At 49.1% G+C, this 22,684-nt stretch overlaps 1 long non-coding RNA gene across 1 annotated transcript in view; it reads right to left on the bottom strand.

Annotated features, from left to right (window-relative positions):
• Positions 1-22,684, bottom strand: part of LOC142589015 (uncharacterized) — a 39,386-nt gene that overhangs the window by 14,558 nt on the left and 2,144 nt on the right. Inside the window, exon 2 of the long non-coding RNA XR_012829776.1 lies at positions 18,845-19,149. This is a non-coding gene — a long non-coding RNA (uncharacterized LOC142589015). The remainder of the gene's footprint in view (positions 1-18,844; positions 19,150-22,684) is intronic.

Raw genomic sequence — 22,684 nt, 5'->3', positions numbered from 1 at the left:
CCGTGGAGCTTGAATTATACATTGCATGTTAATGAATGCGTGTTCCATACCAATGTGACAAAAATTGAGCAGATTAGGGGCCGTAGAAAATTCGTATATAAATTTTGAAGACAAGGCCTTCGCAGCTGACCTCAGACTTCAAGCGGATTTTTTTTTGTATTTTGGTAGTATCTTGTAGCCTGTTCTAGGAAAAGTAGAGCAGTGTGATTTACTTGTACATATTGCAATGAACATGACAATAGTATAAAATGATATCTCGTCAGGTCCAGAACAAGTACAAGTAGTCCACTAGTAAGGATGTACCATAAAGGTTCGTGTAATAGCCGCACTTTGTTGAGCACTTCTGACGACGTGCTACCCTTACACATGTCCGGGATATTTCTTCAAATTGTTTGGACCATTCGTTTTTGAAACTTGAACGCTTTCCTACGGAACACCTTCCTCGCTTTGTTCGTGGCTGAGAGCTGCATGTTCGACTTCAGCCACTGTGGTACGCTTTTGCCGACAACACCGAAGTTGTGGCTAGCTTCTTGCTTGCCATGCTCCTTGGAGTGTGCACATTTCATCGAGTTTAAAAGCAACGTCATACGCTACCGAACTGTTCGTCGCAGCTGCGCACTCCCGACAATTGACAGATCGACCGAAGCAGCTGACTACAAAAACTCGGCGGACAAATAAGGATGGCGGCACTCACTTGTGCGTTGCCTCGGGGAACAAGGAAGAGCAGAGTCGAGACCACGCGCTGGATACCAGAGCTCAAAGCGCTCCCCTCGCCATTTAGTATATGTTGCAAGTGTGCATCAATTACTGGAGGAAGCACGCGATGAACTCCAGAAAGCGTGCTGCACACAAACAGTCACTGATGCATGCGCGTGGCTTCTCTTTTGTTTCATATTTTCTGCTTCCAAGTTGAACGTGTGGCTCAAACACGGGCGAGCCTCTCACTCAAGATTACAACGCAATTAAAACGCAGTGTACACAACGATAGATGTACAGAAATATAGGCCTCTCTTCGTCGTCTCTCTCCAGTGCCACCGCCAAGCGTCCTCTAACCTAGGCGCCGCGCCCTCGCCCAAATTGCAGGAGCGCCCGAAATGCAAAACTACAAGCATGGGCAGTATGGCATGTTACATATGACAGTATGACATATAAGCATGGGTAGTATGACTACAAGCATGGGCAATATGGCAAATTGGGAGACCTTCAGAATTTTTTTTAGAATCGTTAGACTTTTGGATGATAAATTATTTTTTCTCGCTCAGTGCATATAAATATCAAGAGAATGAAGGAGATATTACATCTGGCGTCTTAGACACAACCGAAGCGTATGACAGCATAGATCGTTACATATCGTTACGTGTGGAAAGACACACACGAAAGATGCTATTTACACGCTATTTACACTGGAGCCAGGCTGACACTCGCTCGTGCCAAGGGCACCGACCGACTTCTTCGTCGTTCTCGTGGCGGCTCGTCTCTTGAGCATCGATCAGTGATATCGTAATATTACCCCCCGGCGGCAAAAGCACTGTCACGGTGCTCTTAAAAATCGAAGGTGCATGGAGAGTTGTAGGGCTTGAGTCGGGCAACGTGGACAATATCACTGGTTGTCACAGCGTAGGACGTAGTGGGCATGGCTAGAACGATTTTATAGGTGACATCGGTCACATTGCGTATCACGCGATATGGGCCTGTGTAACAGGAAAGCAGTTTTTCACAAAGGCCGACTTTGCGCGATGGTGACCAAAGCAACACGAGGGTACCGGGCACAAAATGGACATCACGGTGACGGAGGTCGTAGCGTTGTTTCTGCTTTTTTGAGACACTTGTAGACGAGCGCGCGCAAGTTGGCGAGCACGGTCAGCATGGGCGATTGCATAACGGGCATAATCACTAGTTGAAGTTGTGGCGGACGGAAGCACAGTGTCCAGTGGTAGCGTCGGTTCGCAGCCATACAAGAGGTAAAACGGGGGAAAGCCAGCAGTTTCGAGACGGGAAGAGTTGTATGCAAAGCTAATGTAAGGTAGAGCCAGGTCTCAGTCACGGTGGTCGTCTGAAACGTATTTGGATAGCATGTGTGTAAGGGTGGGGTTCAAACGCTAAGTGAGGCCGTTCGTTTGGGGGTGGTAGGAGGTGGTAAATTTATGCTGTATTGAGCAGGCACGCATGATGTCGTCAATGACTTTGGCCAGAAAGGTGCGGCCGCAGTCTGTAAGCAATTGACGCGGAGCACCATGCATCAAAATGATATCATGTAGGAGGAAGTGCTCAACATCAGTTGCACACCTGGTCGGAAGAGCACGGGTTACGGCGTAGCGGGTCGCGTAGTCCGCCGCGACTGCAACCCACTTATTTCCTGATGTAGCTTCCGGAAATGGACCGAGAAGGTCCAAGCCCACACGATGGAAGGGCTCGGTAGGGATGTCGAGCGGCTGCAGGTAACCTGCGGGGAGCTGGGAAGGCTTCTTACGTCGTTGGCAAAGTTCACAAGCGGCGACGTAACGTCGTACGGAACGGGCAACGCCCGGCCAGAAAAAACGGCGACGTACACTGTTATAGGTTCGAGATACGCCGAGGTGTCCTGCCGTTGGTGCGTCGTGAAGCTCTTCTAGAACGGTGGAGCGGAGGTGTTTAGGTACTACAAGCAGGAACTCAGAGCCGTCCGGATGAAGGTTATGACGGTACAGAGTACCGTCGGTGAGGACGAAGAGGCGTAGAGCAGCATCGGCTGGAGAGTGTTCAAAACGTTCGATGAGTGCTCTGATGTAGGCGTCACGGCGTTGGTCGTAGGCGAAAAGAAGCAGCTGGGATACGGAGAATACGCAAGAAGCACTGGCAATATTGGAGGAGTCAGAGTCGTTAACAGGGTAACGCGACAAACTGTCAGCGTCTTGGTGCAGGTGGCCAGACATGTACACCACGGAATATGAAAATTCCTGTAGCCTCAAAGCCTATCGAGCAAGCCGGCCTGTAGGATCGTTTAGCAATGAGAGCCAGCAGAGAGCATGATGGTCAGTGACTACGGAAAAAGGGCGACCGTAAAAGTAAGGACGGAACTTCGCAACCGCCCAGACAACAGCAAGGCATTCGCGTTCCGTAGTGGAATAGTTGCGCTCCGATGGTGCTAGGAGGCGGCTCGCATAAGCAACAACGCGATCCTTGCCACGCTGACGCTGGGCTAAGACGGCACCTACGCCATGACCGCTGGAATCTGTACGTAATGCTGTGGAGGTATCAGGGTCGAAGTGGGCGAGAATGGGCGGTGAGGTTAGAAGAGTGACGAGACGAGAGAAGGGGGCGGCTTCTGCAGTACCCCACGAGAATTGTACGCATCTCTTCAAAAGGTTAGTTAGGGGCCTAGCAATTGTCACAAAATCTCGAACAAAACGACGAAAGTACGAGCACAGCCCTACAAAACTTCGAAAGTCTGCGGCTGTCTTCGGAACCGGAAACTCTCGGACAGCACGAGTTTTGTCGGGATCGAGCTGTACTCCAGAAGCGTCAACGAGATGGCCCAGAAGAGTAATTTGACGGTGGCCAAAACGACATTTGGACGAGTTAAGTAGCAGCTTCGCCTTTCGAAATACATGAAGTATAGTTGTGAGAGGCTCAAGGTGAGTGTCGAACGTTGGCGAGAAGACGATGACGTCGTCGAGGTAGCAGAGGCACGTGGACCATTTGAAACCTTGGAGCAAGAAGTCCATCATACGCTCAAAGGTGGCAGGGGCGTTGCATAATCCAAACGGCATTACTTTAAATTGGTACAGGCCATCAGGTGTGATGAACGCGGTTGTTTCTCTGTCCATATCGTCAACAGCAATCTGTCAGCATCCCGAGCGAAGATCAATAGAAGAGAAATAGCTGGAACCGTGGAGGCAGTCAAGGGCGTCGTCTATACGTGGGAGCGAGTAGATGTCCTTCTTAGTAATGTTGTTCAGATGACGGTAGCCAACACAGAAGCGCCACGTGCCATCCTTCTTCTTAACCAACACTACAAGTGACGCCCAGGGACTCGAAGAAGGCTCAATAATGTTTTTATCTAGCATTTTGTTCACTTCACTTTGAATTACTCGGCGTTCCGACACAGAAACTCGATACGGTCGTCGGTGAACAGGCCTAGCATCGCCAATAAGAATGCCACGCTTGACCGCGAGCGTCTGGCCTAAAGGGCAATCGTCGAAGTCGACAATATCTAGGTAGGACGACAATACTTCGCAAAGGTCTTAAGCCTGCGTAGAGGACAGGTCCGTCGCAACCATTTTCTTTATGTTGGGATCGACGCCCGAGGCTGGCGCGAGGGGCATGCTAAGCTCGCGAGAACCATCGGTCGATAACGCTGGCACGTATTGGTCGCCGAGACAATCAATGGTGGCAAGGCAAATACCTTGCGATAGAATTGCGGTAGACAGGCATGCGAGTGTGGTTCGCAGTAATAGTAACGATACTGTGAGGCACGGTGACGTCATACTGTATTGGGATGTCGGGCAGAGGAGTGAAGAGGTACTCGCCGTCAGGAACTGGCGGGAAAGACAACAGCTCAATGTAGGCTATGGACTTTGGCGGCTGGCGAACAAAGTCGGTGGAGCGTAAACGGCAGTGGGGTTCGTCAGAAGGTTCTGCGAGCATCCGCAACTCAAGGCGAAGGGTACTGGAAGAGCAGTCAATAAGAGCAGAATGGGTGGAGAGAAAATCGAGGCCGAGAATAAGGTCGTGGGGGGCAATGATAAATTACGCTGAAGAGGACAGGAATGTGGCGGCCGACGATGCTGACACGTGCCGTCAGCATCGCCGTACACATGCCGATGATAGGCACCGTACCGCCATCCGCAACGTGGACGACGCGTGCCGACGCTGGGATGTGGAGCTTGTTCAGTCGTCGTCGGTAGGCAGCACTCATACTAGAAAAATGAGCTCCTGTATGGATGAGTGCCGTGACAGGATAGCCGTCACCGTCGACGTGAAGAAGGTTTCGATTAGTAGGTAACGTGAGCAGAGGATTTGAGGGCAGGGTCGACAACGCAGCTTCACCTCCAGAAGCTGCAGTGCCTAGTTTTCCGGCTGGGTCCGGGAGGCGATAGGCGGCGAAGAAAAGCGCGGGATTGGGGCGAACGAGACTGGTGGCGTCGAGGTGAGGGCGAGTGGCTGTAGCAAAGGTTCGGAGCAGGGGCAGAAGCGGTAGGGTAAAGGGTGGCATAGGGTACAGAAGGTCCAAAGGTGCAGGAATAAGTGGCGGCATAAGTCTGAGGAGGTGGTGGCCATCAGTTGCGGCAGTGACGAGCGACGTGGCCGATGCGACAGCAGTGGAAGCAGATCGGCCTGTCATCAGGGTTACGCCATTCGGACGGGTTGCGGCGAGATGTGGCAGAAAAGGACTGCCGGGTACGAGGAGGGCTGCTAGATAACTGGGGAACGCTGGGTCGAGACGTGGAACACACGGTGTTCAGACCCATGCTTTCAAATTCCTGTCTTACGACGGCCTGGACGGCCGATCCGCCAGCTACCACCATCGCATTGGTGGTTGCTGTCGGATCGGGAGGCGTCGTAGAGAAGGCTGGCGAACAGGCGGCCTCGAGTTAGCGGCGAACAATGCGGGCGATGTCGTCACATGTGGTGGTCTGACGCGGTCGACCCTCACATGTCGACGTAGCAGCAGTGTTGGGTAGCCGCGCAATGTGGTGTGAGATACGGAGGCTCTTAGCCTGTTCAAGGCGGCGGCATTCTTTTATAAAGTCGTCGATAGTCGAGACGTTGCCGCAAACAAACAAATTGAAAGCTTCGTCGGCGATGCCTTTTAGCACATGAGCCACTTTATCTGCTTCGGACATATGATCGTCAGCTTTACGGCATAGAGCCAAGACGTCGAGGATCTAGGAAACGTATGGCTCGGTAGATGACTGAACACGAGACGCAAGAGCCTTTCTCGCGGCAACCTTGCGCCCAATGGGGTCGCCAAACAGTTCCCGTAGCTTCTCTTTAAAACTGTCCCAACTGGTTATCTCGTCGTCATGCGTTTGGTGCCACACGCGTGGGGTGCCGCCGAGATAAAAGATGACATTGGCTAGCATAATCGTTCGGTCGCACCTGTTATTAGCGCTGGCATTTTGATAGAGCTTGATCCAGTCGTCGACATCCTGTCCCTCCATGCCAGAGAACACACCTGGGTCACGATGTGGGGCAACCGTGACGATTGGAGCAGTCGGACAAGCCGAAGCCGTTGCAGTGGCGGGCTCGTCACCGGGGGGCATGGTGACAAGCCCGGTGGGCCGACCACTCCGAATTTCCGTGGTCAGGAAGGGGATCGCTGACCTCCACCAGAAATGTTACGTGTGGAAAGACACAGACGAGAGATGCTATTTACACGTTATATACACTGTAGCCAGGCAGCCAGGCTGACACTCTCTCTTGCCAAGGGCCAACTTCTTCGTCGTTCTCGTGGCGGCTCGTCTCTTGAGCATCGCTCAGTGATATCGTAATAATATTGTTAGGTGAAACGACACGAGGCGTGACTATTTACAGTGTATTTACAACGAGGTGCACATCACCTACCAAGATGATGGACAGCCTGCGCACCAGACTGACCCGTCTTCTTCGTCGCCTGCTCCATGCAGAATGTCTCTCTCGGAATGAGTTGCCTTAGTAACAGTATACCGAGGTATTATGGAATGCCAAGGTATAGGAAACGACTATACAGCTTTTCAGAGACATTTACTGAGAAAATAGCGTTTGCGTTGAAAGGGAAGATGTTAGGAGCGAGGAAAAAGTTGATATCAGCAAGGGACTGACACTGGGGTGCCCTCTATTCCCGCTGCTGTTTATAATGTAGTTGATAAGGATGGAAACGGCGCGAGAGAGAACCCAATATCGGCTTTTATCTCTCATATCAACAGGAGTGCAGCATTATACAGCAGCAACTGTGCACGACGATGTACACGACTATTCTAGCCACTACTGAAAATATTACATCGACCCAAGCTAACTCTAAAATTCTCGTGGCTGGTGATTTCAATAAACCTGGTATTTCGTGCAAAACTGGTGATATCTCAACTCATTGTTTTCACTTATCTGCCCAGTAGAACTGGTTACTTGCTTTCATATATGTTACATTTCTGTGCCAATTTAACAATATACTAAATTCTTGTGGCATTGTACAGGACTTATGCTTGTGTAACGCAGAAGCTGTGAATGTGAATTGGAAATGTAAATATTGCCGTTGTCAAGCCAGATAAATATCATGCACCACTTCATATTACATTACAATTTGCGACACGTAGTAGCGGGTGATTAAAGGGTACAACCTTTCCGTCCTTTAATTTCTCAACTGGAGATTATGTGGGTCTTTACCACTATCTTAATAATGCGGACTGATCTTCAGTAGTAGAACTAAGAAATGTTAATCACCATGTCACGGCATTTATGAATAGTCTTCAAGCAGGAGTAAAAAAGTTTATTTCCCTAAAAGGTGCTAAACGCTCTAAATTTGGCCACTGGTATTCTGTTGAACTGAAAACAGCATTCAAGCTTAAAATGGCGTTCGCACAGGAAGGCACAGCGTGCAAATCAGGAACACTGGCATATAGATTTTGAAATGTGCAGGGCAATCTCTAAACGTCTTTACAAGCCAGATTATTCCGTCTATACAGCACACGGGAAGGCGAGTACTTCTACAAAATCAAAATGTTCAGTTAATGCGAAAATGTGAATAGGCATCTAACAATACGAAACAAGACGTCTCCCTGCTTAGCGGCGACACCCAACGTGTTCCATATGTTGCGGGTGCCTTCGCCCTAAACTTCTGGTCGCTGTACGGTGAAGGGTACAGTGACGTAGTTAGTGTGCTTTCCAATTACCTTTCCCTGGGTACATGTCTAAAGGTCTCAGAGAAACCTGTTTTTAATAGCATGAAACAATTAAAATTGTATTTGTTGCGTGGTCTTGATGACATTACACCGGCTTTCAGGAAGAAGTGGGGGTCTTGTTCCAGTGCTTGTATTTTTAATTCTGCTTTTAAGACGAACACATTCCCAAAGGCTTGGAAAACAGCGCGGGTCGTTCCCGTCTTTAAATCCGCGGTAAAAACTGCTACGAGTAACTACAGGTGTATTTCTATCTTATGCACTGCATCTAAATTATTCAAGTCTACCCTGTACTCAATCATAGCATCTTTTATTAAAAATGCTATAATCCCTCAGGAGCACGGTTTCATTTCGGGATGCTGGACAAATACGAACATCGTTAGCTTCATGATGCATACCTCTCAAACTCTGCATAAGAAAAGACTGCTGGATATCACATATTTTGACATCGGAGAGGTGTTTGATGTTGTATATGCCACAAAATACTCCTTCAAAAGTTAACACAACTTGATCTGCACTATTCTGGCACAATGCTTATAATAATATTGACACGTGTACTCATCTTTATCGGGCGACCACGTTTCCCCGCTTAACAACTGTAATCGCACAGCGAGGGACACGCCTGCATGTATCCGACGTTTCTGGAAAGTTATCGATGCTTCTACCCGGCTGTCTGCTGTCGTCGAACCTTGTGTTATCTGATTTCATCGCGTAACGCGAATCGTGTAGAACTTTGTGGAAGGCACGCGGGTCCGAACGATTAGTCTGGAACATTCGACGACTGCTCTATAAAAGCCGACGCGCTTGACCCGCTGATCAGATTTACGACGATCGCCGACTGTGTTCGCCGCTCTCGTTGTGCTTTAAGTGTAGCCTGTTTTGTGGGCACAGGTTCGCCCAATAAAAGCTAGTTTTTGCCTTTCACAGTATTGCTACTGTGTTCTTTGACGTCACGACCACGTGACATCTGGTGGAGGTGCTTGTGCGTTCATGTACCGAACGCCCCCGCAAAGCCGCGATCCAAGCCCGAAGCCCGAGAACAAAACCAACGTCGTCCAAGACCAGCGTGCTAGCCGCTGACTGCAAGGACTGCCCCCAGAGCAAGGACTTCTACCTGAGACGAGCAGGAAGATTGCCACCAAGTCCACCCCAATGGCAGCCCCAGCATCCCCCGTCGTGCTGCAGCAGCCCAGGGAGCCCCCCACGTTCCGCGGTTCAACATTCGAGGACCCGGAACCCTGGCTTGAGATGTACGAGAGAGTCGCTACCTTTAACAACTGGAACAGCGACGACAAACTGCGATATGTCTTCTTCGCTTTGGAAGACGCAGCCAGGACGTGGTTCGAGAACCGAGAAGCCACCTTAACGACCTGGGAACTTTTCCGAAGCGGCTTCCTGCAGACATTCGCAAGCGTCGTACGCCGAGTACGAGCCCGAGCGCTATTAGAAACCCGGGTGCAGCTACCTAATGAGACGACCGCGATCTCCACGGAAGAAATGAGCCGTCTCTTCCGCCACGCCGACCCTGAAATGCCCGAGGAGAAGAAAGTCCGCCTGCTGATGCGTGGTCCAAAGGTGCAGGAAGAACTTTTTGCAGGAATGGTACGAAGCCCACCGAAGACCGTCTACAAGTTTCTTCGCGAAGCCACCAGCATCGAGAAGACACTCGAGATGCGAAACCGGCAATTCGAACGCCGCACGAACTCGACAAACTACGCCGGAGTTCAATCACTGGCCACCGACGACCTGCGCGAGACTATCCGAGCGGTCGTGCGGGAGGAGCTACAAAAGCTGTTCCCACCATCACAGCCTCAATTGGCTTCGATTGCCGACGTCGTGCGTGAGGAGCTCCAACAACAACTTGGAGTAGCCCCTGAATCGCCCCAGCCTGAGCCGCAAGCGATGACCTACGCCGCCGTCGCACGCCGTCAAGGTCCCCCTCCGCGACCGCGCCCGGGGCCCTGTCACGCCGCAGTTCCGTCGTCCGCCGCCGCCACCGCCAGCACGACCACCCGTCGCCCAGCGCACCTACGCGAGGAAGACGGACATTTGGCGCGCTCCTGACCACCGCCCGCTCTGCTACCACTGCGGAGTAGCGGGTCACGTTTACCGACGATGTCCATACCGGGAGATGGGACTGCGAGGTTTCGCCGTGAACGCTCCGCGCCCGCAGCAAGGTGAACGCCCCCGCGATATCGCCGATTACCTCGCCGCTTCTCAGTGGAGCTCTCGACGACCGTCGCGTTCGCCATCACCAGGCCGCTACCTGTCGCCGCAGCGCCGACCATACACTGGCCCAGCCCGAGGCCGGTCAGCGAGCCCATATCCGGAAAACTAAAAGCACCAACCGATGGAGGTGCGGTTGCTGTTCGTCGAACTGACGAAGATCCTCCGCCGCCGACGAGGACACCGAAGAAACTACCTCGACGACATAACGACACGCCGCCGTCCCGACGAAATCAGGAAGCCAAGACTACACCGATGAAAGACGACTTGACGACGCGACGTTCCAGCTTCAGTTCAACGCGACGCAGCCGTGATCCGACGCCAAGACCCAACTGCAACGCCAGACGAAGAACCACCGACCTCGACGTACTTCTCGACGGCCACGCAGTCACTGCCTTAGTCGACACAGGGGCCGATTACTCCGTAATGAGTGGACACATCGCCGCCCAGTTGAAGAAGGTTAAGACTGCATGGGAGGGCCCCCAAATTCGGACCGCTGGAGGACACCTCATTACGCCGACTGGAATCTGCACGGCAAGAATTACCGTTCATGACCGGAATTACCCTGCCACCTTCGTTGTCCTCCAACAGTGTTCACGGGACGTCATTCTCGGCATGGACTTCCTGAATCAACATGGCGCAATCATCGACCTGAAGTCGAAATCGATAACGCTGTCACAAGATCAAGCGATACCGCCGGAGAGCTGTCGTAGTCACCACGCCTTGAGTGTGCTTGAAGATCAAGTGAGCATCCCGCCGCGTTCCAGCATTATTATTTCCGTCGGCACTGAAACACCCGCTGACGTAGAAGGCGTCATCGAGGGCGACCAACATCTACTGCTCGACTGTGAAATTTGCGTCGCAAGAGGGATCGCTCGACTCCACGGAGGGCAAGTGGAAGTTATGCTAACCAACTTCAGCCAAGAGTTCAAGCACATCAACAAGGGCACGACAATCGCATACATCGAGGAAATTGTGGAAACCAGCAATGCCTTTGTCCTCTCGGATTCAGCCGCATCTACCCCGATGAGAATTGTCCCCGAACCAGACTTCGACGTGAATCCAAGTCTTCCTATGAGTAAGCAGCAACAGATCAGAAGTCTTCTCCAACGATACAAAGACTGCTTTTCGACGTCATCGAGGATTCGACAAACACCAGTTGCAAAGCATCGCATAATAACCGAAGAGAGTACTCGACCACTCCGCCAGAGCCCTTACCGAGTTTCGGCGCGAGAACGTGAAGCTATTAGGCAACAAGTCGACGAAATGCTGCGCGACGACATCATCCAGCCGTCGAAAAGCCTGTGGGCCTCTCCTGTAGTCCTGGTAAAGAAAAAGGACGGAACCCTACGCTTCTGCGTCGATTATCGTCGACTGAACAAGATCACGAAGAAGGATGTGTACCCCCTTCCACGGATTGACGACGCATTGGATCGGCTCTGCAACGCTAAATACTTCTCGTCGATGGACCTCAAGTCTGGCTACTGGCAAATAGAGGTCGACGAGAGAGATCGCGAAAAGACTGCCTTCATCACGCCAGACGGCCTCTACGAGTTCAAGGTCATGCCATTCGGACTTCGCTCGGCGCCTGCAACGTTTCAGCGCGTCATGGACACGGTGTTAGCCGGACTGATGTGGCAGACGTGCCTTGTTTACCTGGATGACGTCGTTGTGTTCGCCGGAAATTTCGACGAGCACCTTAGGCGGCTTGCGACAGTGTTAGAAGCCATCAAGTCATCAGGGCTCACTCTGAAGCCGGAGAAGTGCCGTTTCGCTTACGGTGAGCTTTTGTTCCTAGGCCACGTGACCAGCAAATAAGGAGTACGCCCCGACCCACAGAAGACAGCTGCCATCGTAAAGTTCCCGCAGCCAACCGACAAAAAGGCAGTGCGCAGATTCCTTGGCATGTGTGCCTACTATAGGCGCTTTGTCAAGGACTTTTGACGCATCGCGGAGCCGCTAACACATCTAACCAAATGTGACGTCGCGTTCAAGTGGGAAACGCCGCAGGCCAAGGCATTTCAAGAACTCAAACGACGCATGCAGTCGCCGCCGGTACTTGCACACTTCGATAAGGACGCCGATACCGAAATCCACACTGACGCCAGTAGCCTAGGCCTCGGTGCCGTCCTAGTCCAGAGGAAAGAGGGACTTGAAAGGGTGATATCGTATGCTAGCCGGTCGCTGTCAAAAGCGGAAAGCAACTATTCTACGACTAAAAAGGAATGCCTTGCCATCATTTGGGCTACAGCTAAATTCCGCCCTTACCTCTATGGCAGGCCATTCAAAGTCGTCAGTGACCATCACGCATTGTGTTGGCTAGCTAACTTAAAGGACCCTTCAGGACGGCTGGCGCGGTGGAGCCTCAGACTTCAAGAATATGACGTCACGGTAGTATACAAGTCCGGAAGAAAACACTCCGACGCAGACTGCTTATCGCGCGCCCCCATCGATCCCCCGCCGCAAGACGACGAGGACGACGACGCCTTCCTTGGGATAATAAGCGCGGAAGACTTCACTAAACAGCAGCGAGCCGACCCGGAGCTAAAAGGCCTCGTCGAGTATTTGGAAGGGAACACCGACGTTGTCCCTAGGGCATTTAAGCGCGGGTTGTCTTCGTTCACGCTACAAAACAACCTGCTCGTGAAGAAGAACTTCTCACCAGTCCGCGCCAGCTACCTTCTTGTTGTACCGTCAGCGCTGCGTCCAGAAATACTGCACGCCCTACACGACGATCCAACCGCTGGGCACCTCGGATTCTCCCGGACGCTGTCGAGGATACAGGAAAGGTATTACTGGCCGCGTCTGACCGCCGACGTCGCCCGTTACGTCAAGACATGCCGAGACTGTCAACGACGCAAGACACCACCGACAAGGCCAGCAGGATTGCTACAGCCGATCGAACCCCCGCGCCGACCATTCCAGCAGATTGGGATGGACTTGTTAGGGCCGTTTCCGATATCAACATCCGGGAATAAGTGGATCGTCGTGGCGACGGACTATCTCACCCGTTTTGCTGAAACTCAAGCTCTACCAAAAGGCAGCGCAGCCGAAGTGGCGAAATTTTTCGTGGAGAACATCCTGCTGCGACATGGTGCCCCAGAAGTCCTCATCACCGACAGAGGAACGGCTTTTACAGCAGAGCTCACCCAAGCCATTTGCAGTACAGCCCCACAAGCCACAGGAGGACAACTGCCTACCATCCGCAGACGAATGGTCTTACGGAGCGCCTGAACAAGACCCTCGCCAACATGCTAGCAATGTACGTCGACGCCGAACGCAAGACGTGGGACGCCGTCCTGCCGTACGTAACCTTTGCGTACAACACGGCGGTGCAAGAAACAACACAGATCACTCCGTTTAAGCTGGTTTACGGCAGGAACCCGACGACGACTCTTGACGCCATGCTACCGCACGTAACTGACGAAGAGAATGTTGACGTCGCTAGCTATCTCCAGCACGCCGAAGAAGCCCGACAGCTCGCCCGCCTGCGAATCAAGAGCCAGCAGAGGACCGACAGCCGACACTACAACCTCCGACGACGCTTCGTCGAGTACCAACCTGGCGACCGTGTTTGGGTCTGGACCCCGATGCGCCGACGAGGACTCAGTGAGAAACTACTCCGACGCTATTTCGGACCCTACAAGGTCATCCGACGTATTGGCGCTCTGGATTATGAGGTCGTGCCAGACGGCATTTCGCATTCACAGCGGCGCCGCGCACGATCTGAAGTGGTCCACGTGGTGCGCCTTAAACCCTTTTACGGACGCTGACGAACTTCGCCATTTTTGTTATTTTCTCTGCTACGAGTGCTTCTCTTTATTACCTTCGTTTGTTTGCAGCATCGGGTCGATGCTTTTTAAGACGGGGGTATTGACACGTGCACTTATCTTTATCGGGCGACCACGTTTCCCCGCTTAACAACTGTAATCGCACAGCGAGGGACACGCCTGCATGTATCCGACGTTTCTGGAAAGTTATCGATGCTTCTACCCGGCTGTCTGCTGTCGCCGAACCTTGTGTTATCTGATTTCATCGCGTAACGCGAATGGTGTAGAACTTTGTGGAAGGCACGCGGGTCCGAACGATTAGTCTGGAACATTCGACGACTGCTCTATAAAAGCCGACGCGCTTGACCCGCTGATCAGATTTACGACGATCGCCGACTGTGTTCGCCGCTCTCGTTGTGCTTTAAGTGTAGCCTGTTTTGTGGGCACAGGTTCGCCCAATAAAAGCTAGTTTTTGCCTTTCACAGTATTGCTACTGTGTTCTTTGACGTCACGACCACGTGGCAATATAACTTTACGACCGGTGCTGCAGCGCTAGCTTAAATTGTCAGTCCTCAGAACATTATGTGGCTACAAGTGGAGTTGCTCAAGGGTCTGTCCTGGGCCCTCTTCTTTTCTCGTTGTTTATTGACGACGTTTCGGCTGTCATTAAAAATATTTCAGTGAAATTATATGCCCATGACGCGAAACTTTTCAAAGCAGTAAAAATGTTAATGATTGTGCCAGTTATCAGAAGGACAATGCGAATATTGCTGGCCATAGAAGCTGGCCATGAATCCATGAAATACGATATTTGTCAGCTTCACGCGAAAGACAAATGGGACCTTATTTCCGTATAGCGTTAAAGACGTTCTCGTGCCAAGAGCTGAGGGAGCAGAGGACCTTCGAGTGTATTTCGATAGCTCTCCGAGTTTCGTGCCCCATTCTCAATAGACGAGGCAGCGTGCACTTCGAACGCTTGGCACAGTATGTCCAATGACGAGAGGCTTCAAACAATCCGGGCCATTTGTAACTTTGTATAAGAGCGTATGCACTATCGTTCTAGAGCACGCCTGTATCGTTTGGGGCGGCACTTCTAGGTCAAATGGTGAATTTTTCGAAAGGGGGCAGAAAAATTTGAAATCTAAATTTAGATGTCAGTTCTGTAAGAAAACCGTCCATCTCTAAGGAGTTGGCACAGACATTTACGTTAGCTGCCCTCACCTGTAGACACAAAAAAAATTGATGTTCTTTTTCTCCACATATTAATCGACGAAAAAATTCGCTGCTCGCACTTGGTTTCTGATGTGCCTTTTTACATACTGCATAATAGCACAAGGAAACAATGCGCCTTTCAGCCTCCCGATTTTTGTGACCCTCTATCTAGGGCGCAGGTGACACATAACGCCCATTCAGAGTGCCTAGATATCTTCATGCCTAATTTTAATATTTTTCTGAAAGGAGTTCCGGACGCATTTCAATAACAGAACTAAAACTCCCATCTGTTGTGTGTTCTGTCCTTCACTAATTCTTTTCTGTGTCTTCACATTTCCTTTGTATCCTCTATTTGTACACATTTTATACTTTGTTAGAACCTGTATTCGCGAAATTATTTTTATATGTGTGCGCGAGCGCGTGTGTGTGTGTGAAGGGGGGGGGGGGGGGGGCTTGCACTGTTTTTTCTCTGCAATGTTTTGCCGAGTGCTCCAGCACCAAGACCTTCGATGTTGTTCCTGGGCACCTTTCTACGCCCTCGTCCAGTCGCGCTTATACACTCTACCATGGATAATATTTGGCCAACGTTGGCGTCTTTGGATGGGGAGGGCTACTCCGTGTCACATCACAAGAATAAGTATTAAAATTGAAAGGCTAAAGCGGAACTGCACAAAACAAAGGCATGAAGAATGAACTAGCCAGGCTTCAAGTCAGGTGAAATGAATTGCTTATGGACAATTATTAACAAAGTCACTTGAACAGAGTGAGTGAGATACACAGACACAGCGCTTCACAGAAGCGCTGTGTCTGTGTATCTGTTTTTTTCTGTCCTCGTCCAGTGGCGCTTATACAGTCTACCATGGATTCCAACCAACTAGCCCGCCAACGTGTTTTAACCAAATATTATGTAGCCAGAAGTAGCTTTCTCTTGTCGTCCTACCTTCAATCGTCTAAAGTGTTGATTTTGTAGTGACCAATTGGTCTACCTTTAATTTTATACAAGAGCTACAGTAGCAGCCAGCAGTAGGCTGCTGCGCTAACACTGTACATAATAAAGAAGTGGTAATGCATGACGCATTATACCAATATCTTAGGTTAAGTAAACTTAACAGCATAGGCAATGCATTGTTTAGGCGTAGCGAAAGCCGTTACCTGCCGTGCTTACTAAAAGCGATTATTTTCTTTGCCAACATTACCGCGTTTTGTGACCGCTGGAGCGGCAACTTGGCTGTTCTCTGTGTGTATAGACCAACTAATCACAACGGACTACGCAGGTGCAGTGCTGGCTTCCTTGCGCCACCCCCTTCCTTGCGCTCGTCTACACGCATAAACGGTAGAGGCACAGCTGGCCATGCAGGGAAAGAAAGTCGCAGTTGTACCTGAAAGACCAAGCATCGATTGCAATAGGAAATTCGTGGACAGCTATACGAAGTAACGACAGTATTTTTATCGGCCGTGTAAAACTGTATATATAAGAACACTAAATAAATGAACTAATTAGACTACCTAACTAACCGCAACAAAACATAGATGTGCAGCGTCAACTCTCGGATTGCCTTCTTGTCGCATCTGATATAGCACTGGACACTGTGCCAGGCGGTTTGCTCTTTATATTGTATATTGTTACACTAACGAAGGATTAAGAACCGGAGACTATTTACAATGTATACTTACAAAAGATAACTGCAGAGCTTTCCAGTTCAGCCGACAGTTCGAAAGCCAGAGAGCGTTCGTCGTCTTCATCGGGGCGCCCGCGTGCATCGCCCACAAGAAACACGCAATATGCATGAATCATTACCCACGGCGGCAGAAGCACTGTCCCGGGGTGTCTAAGTATCGGTGATAACAGGAGAGCAATAAGGTTTGAGCCGTGCGGCAAAACGTCAGTTGAATCCGGGACAGATGAGGCACTGGTACTGACTGGGGCGATTTCGTACGTAACTGGAGTCACGGCACGCAGCACTCGATATGGGCCTATGCACCGAGACAGGAGTTTTTCGGACAGGCCAACGGGACGAGTCGGGGACCACAGGAGTACCAGAGATCCAGAGGAAAAGGAGACGTCCCTGTTTGATTATTATTGTAATTGTTATTATTGATATTGTTGCCGTTGGGGAACCTGCTTCAGAAATTACATTGTGTGCGGATTATTGTGCTTTGTTTAAAGAAATTATTTGCTCAAACAACTGCAACCACCTGAACACTAGTCTAGGTAACATACATGAATGATGTAAACGACGGGGAATGTCACTCAATACGAGCAAATGTGTCTGGCTTCCAGTAACTTGTAAAAAACATCCACTTGCATATACTTCTTAGAGTCTTTACCATTACGAAAAGTAAGTTGCTACAAATATATTGGTGCGATACTGACTTCTGTCCTATCTTGGAATCTTCATATAGATAATGTTTGCTCATGTGCCTTCCGCAAGCTACGTGTCCGGAAACATAAACTTAAATCTGCTCCTAATAATGCTAACTTCTCTTCTACGCTGCTCTTGTGCTACCAAAGCTAGAATATGCGTGCATTATATGGGACCCTTATACTAAACGTGACATTGATACTAGTGAAAGTAATATGAAAAAGGCTCTAATGCTTGTATTTAACAAATGTTACCACCCTAGTTTGACCTTGAGTCCGTAGTATTCAATAAGTAAATAAACAAGCATGGTGTCACGTGCGCACCAGCATACAATAACACATCGGTCCCGACGACCGCGGAAACTCGCTGTCGAAAAGCTAGCGTCAGTAAACGGTGCAGCAGCAGCGAGTGACGTCACATTCGTGCGGCATATCGCTTCAACAAAAAGTGAGCACCGAGAAAACACACCACGCAGAAAGCTATAAACGGCCGACGCACCTTGACTCTGCCACCAACGAAGATCGCTTTCAAGCTACGGCTGGGACACATGTGCAGATGCAGCCCGAGTAGAAAATGCCCCCCCCCCCCCGTTTCCTAGCAAAACTCGGTGTCTTGCGCACGACAGGAGACGACGCGCTTCCTGCGGGCGAGATTAAGCCGTGCACGTCAGCTCCCCTCGCACGCCTTTACTCGCACAAACAGCGTAGGGCGCCTGGAAACGGTGTTATCACCCTCGGACTTTATACGGAACCTTGCGGCGACGACGACGCTCACGGCAGAAAAACGCTTGCTGTGTCTATATAATGGCTATCGCAATGAAATGACCAGAAATGTCGCCTTCGCGTTTCCCCGACTGCACGGTAATGAGAAAATAAATGCTTCTTGCGGGTAGAAAAAATTGAAATTGGTCTACATACGCGTGTGCTGTATCTGAAACCATGATGCATTCAAGGCACCCATAGTACTTGCTAGTAGTCAGGGACTCCGCTTTACACAAGGTTTCGTATAATTTCTATGCGCAGATGCTTGTTCGCGTGCGTGCGTGCGAGTACTGTGTTTAAAGGCTTTGTTAACTCACACAAAGCTTCTTTGTATATAGAATCTAACTCATTGAATCTGCTCGATTTTTTAAACAAAGCCTCACCACTCCGCGGCCTTCTACTGGCACAAATTATGATGTGCTATAGCAGAGCTGGGAAAGTATGAATCCTTAACTGAATTACCTTTGGTATGTTAGTCACCACATAGGGAATTCTGTGCCTTTAGTCACAATGATAGTCGTAATCCAGAAGCATTCCTAACAACAGATGTCCTCCTCTCGAGGTTAATTCAATTCATTCCAATAAATTAGGAGGCAAGACAATTATTCTGAAGTGGTTTCCAAGTCATAAAAATTTTAAAATATACGCATTTCACTTACCGAATAAAGTTATCCATCTCATCCATTATCCCATCCACTTTTCCATTCCTTGAGAAAGGAATGTGGTAGAACAGGTTTCGGATCAGGCTCGGTGAGAACTGAATGACTGCACCTCCCAGAATTATGGTTCTCATCCTGTCTAGAATACTGGTCACCTTACGTAAACCCTCGTCGTCGCCAACAAGTCCGTTAGGCTAGAAAAAGGACATTATGTTGCTGGCGACGCAGGATAGGATGAGCGGGCGAATGTGCACAGCCTGGCCCTTTATGTCGTTTATCCTGGCATCAAGTTGACGGAAGTCATCCTGTAATTTAGAAAGAGACGATATCACATTTTGCTATTTCTACCGTCTTTTATGCTCTGTAAGATACCTTGAGCCACAGAAAGCAACAAATGTAGTTTTTCTCCTGTTTCTCCATGACATGTAACGGCATTTCTCAGTGAAGGGCTTGTGTTATTGGCATCGCTTTCAACGAGTACTGATTTGCGTTTCCGACTTCCAATATTTGCGCTAAGTGAAAGTTCAGGACCTATCAATCCGCCTGCCATCAGAACAGTTGAGTAGCCTTGGAGTGTCATAAATGTTTCACTGCTTTATTTCTAGGCAACAAAACCAAAACTGTGCGATTGAAACTGTATCCGTACTAATTTCGTGAGATGGGAGTTTTTCGCTGTAGAGCACGACAATGCGGCGATTCAGCCTTAGCTCCGGCTGAATCGGTCGTGCGTTCTGCCGCTACTAATTCCTCGGCCCGATGTAGTAAGCTGACATAGCAATGAGCAAGCCCGGACGAAAGCCAAGACGTCGCGATGTCTTGCTCCAATGTGACGACTTCCACTGCTGTGACGTCAGGAAACATACGGCTTCTTGAAAATGAGATCAAAATAATTCGTAGAAAGGCTATGATGGTAAATTTTTATGCAGCAATAACACTGGCCCATATCTTTTCTAACGTTTCTAAGTATAAGACCCTCATTTTATGGAAAATAAGATCAGTCGCTAATGCCAAGTCACTACTCATTTTAGATGCGTAATGATGAAAGCCCGCATATATTCACATCCTAAGGACGCGAACAGAATTTCACGAACACAATGATTCACTGCATTGGTGGGCTGGTACGGGCATGAAACTCCAGGACTAGGACTGTGCCAGCATTTAGCACATTCTAGAAGCTAAGCCCGAGTAAAATAATAATTTTAGCTGTACACGTGCCGGTTCTTTGATGATTTGTAAGTAATAAAACACTGCTCAGCGCAATTATTTTTTGCGCATTTATCACTCAATAATGAGCTTCAGTGTATTTGTGTGTGTATACGGTAACATGCACCCAGTCAGAAGAAACACATTTTGCCGCCATTTGGCTTTTAGTTCTGCTCGGCGGCTTGAACGAATATTGTTCTTGTTTAAGAAGTTTTAGAGCTTTAGGTGCACAAAGCCCGATCTCAGTATGAGATACTGCGTAGTGGGGTACTCCGGGTTAAATGAGAACACCTCAAGTTTTTTGCCGTGCGCCCAATGCACTGTGCAGGGACGTTTTAACGTTTAACCCCCATTAAAATCCGACTTCATTGTTGGCATTTCCGCCCGTAACGTCGCGCTTAGCAGCACTACGCTTAGACTCTAAGCCACCGCGGTGCCTTATTATCGTTGTTCGTGCTTAAAAAATTGCTTGTTGAAAGAAAGTATGTAATAAGCATTTAAAAATTAGGGAAGGAACCATCTGTCATGATTATGTTATCCATGCGATGCATTCCTGAAAGGAATAGATGACGCAAATGTGGGTAGAGAGCTGCGACCGTGGGACGATGACGACCATCAAGTGATAGCGCTAGAGTGACAATGATGGTATTATAATAGCGTCAAGATGGTGGCGTAAGGACCATGGTATGATAACGACGTTGCAAAGACTACTGCATGATGACTATGCAATGACTACGGTAGTCTGACGACGAACGTGCGACTCAATGCGATACCGCTGCTGCTGTCATATCGCTGGAGAGACCATGTTGAAATGAGTACAACAGTATGACTACGGCATAACGACAACGAGCTCTGTATGGCGGCGATGGTACGGCGAGAAAGTTATGATCAATGTGAAATTATGATGGCGGTGTGACCAAAAAGCTATGATGACAATGATTACCGATAGTACAATTGCTATGAAAAAGAATGAAAACATAACCACCATAATTGCATCGCGGTGACTTTGTGATGACTACGCGAAGTTGGCAATGGTTTGAGGAGGATGGAATTACGACAACGACGGGTTTGAGACGGCGTGATGAGGACCTGACAACTCACCGACAGCAACAAAGCAAAAATGATGGGATTAAGATGATGACATGAGAACAGGAGAATGATAAGATTGTCATGATGAAGTTGAAGAGGTTGCTGTACTGGAGCCATCTGTATAGACGTGTGTGTGTCCTGAATACCGTATATATATCTGGTACGGCGCTAGTTGGTGAGCAGCTCGAATGAACATGTCTCTTTTGCTGAATATCCCATCTACTGACAATTCGATTTTTCGAACTGTAAGCAGCCATGGAGGGCATTCGATGTCTGAGTTCCAAAATTCATTTCTTGGTAATATATGAAGATGTTCTTGAATTTCTATATGAACATAACTTCTATCTCGTTTCGTTATGTCTACAGCCAATTGGTGGTTTTTATGCTGGGTTTGAAGACGGAAATAATGCCGGCATGTTTGTGTAGTTCGCATAACTGGAAATGGTGATTGGCGAGCCTCAGCTATTACAAGAGAACTAGAAGTCGCTCGCGGAATTCCTAGACATAGGCGTAGTCCTCTAGCTAAAAGTCTTTGAAGTCGCTCTTATTACGTTTGGGAAAGTCCGTGTAAGATGGGCGCGGAATACGCACCTTTTTGTCGTATTAATTTATTGTAAACAGTCAGCATGGACGATACTGATCCGCCCCATGATGTGCCTGCAAGTCTGCGAAGTACAGTCACTACGGCATTGACCTCGTTTTCGAGTTTCTTTATGTGGGGTGCCCAGGATCGAGTACTTATGTGGGGGCCTATCGAGTATTATGCCTAGAAATCAATGCTGTGTGACAATCATTAGAGGGTGTCCTTCCAGATTAAGAGTGACATTTTTTAACTGCCTTCGAGTGAGGGCAATACAGCTGTCTTTGCATGTGATAGTACCATACCTCTCTCTCTCAAACATTTGTTGATTATATTTATGCCATCTTACAATGCCATTTGAAGTAGTTGAACATTAGACCCAGATGTCCAAATAGACACATCATCTGCATACAGTGAAAATTTTAACTGTGATGGCAGCCTTCTTGTTAAATCAGCCATGACGCAGTTAAAAAGGAAAGGGCTGAGTACGCTTCCTTGTCGTACTCTCTGTTTGACAACATGTTCACCACTCTTTCCTTCACCCGTCTTCATCATCATCATCATTCATTATACTGCAGCTCAACAAACAAGAATCATTTAAGTTATCTCATGCGACTTCGTCTACAACGGCTGAACTGTTCGCAATCCTATGTGCGATAAAATTTATATTGTCAGTAAGAGATGCGCAAAAATGGGTAATTTTCAGCGATTCACAGGCGGCTCTAACATCACTCTGCAACGCAAAGGAGAAAACATTCAGTGACAGTATAATATATGAAACACTTAAAGACCTCACAAAGGCAAGCGAAGCGAAACATGCAATAGCATTTCAGTGGATACCAGGGCATTGCGACATTCCTGGCAACACAGCAGCCGATGTAGCAGCACGACAAGCACACCTCAAAGACGATACGGCTCCGCTCCCAATATCAAATGATGAATTACGCTGCATTATAAGGACAACGTCT

The sequence above is a fragment of the Dermacentor variabilis genome, chromosome 7, assembly GCF_050947875.1.
Source record: "Dermacentor variabilis isolate Ectoservices chromosome 7, ASM5094787v1, whole genome shotgun sequence".
Taxonomy (NCBI): domain Eukaryota; kingdom Metazoa; phylum Arthropoda; class Arachnida; order Ixodida; family Ixodidae; genus Dermacentor; species Dermacentor variabilis.
Note: the sequence above shows the minus strand (reverse complement) of the source record. Positions and strands in the feature narration are given on the sequence as shown.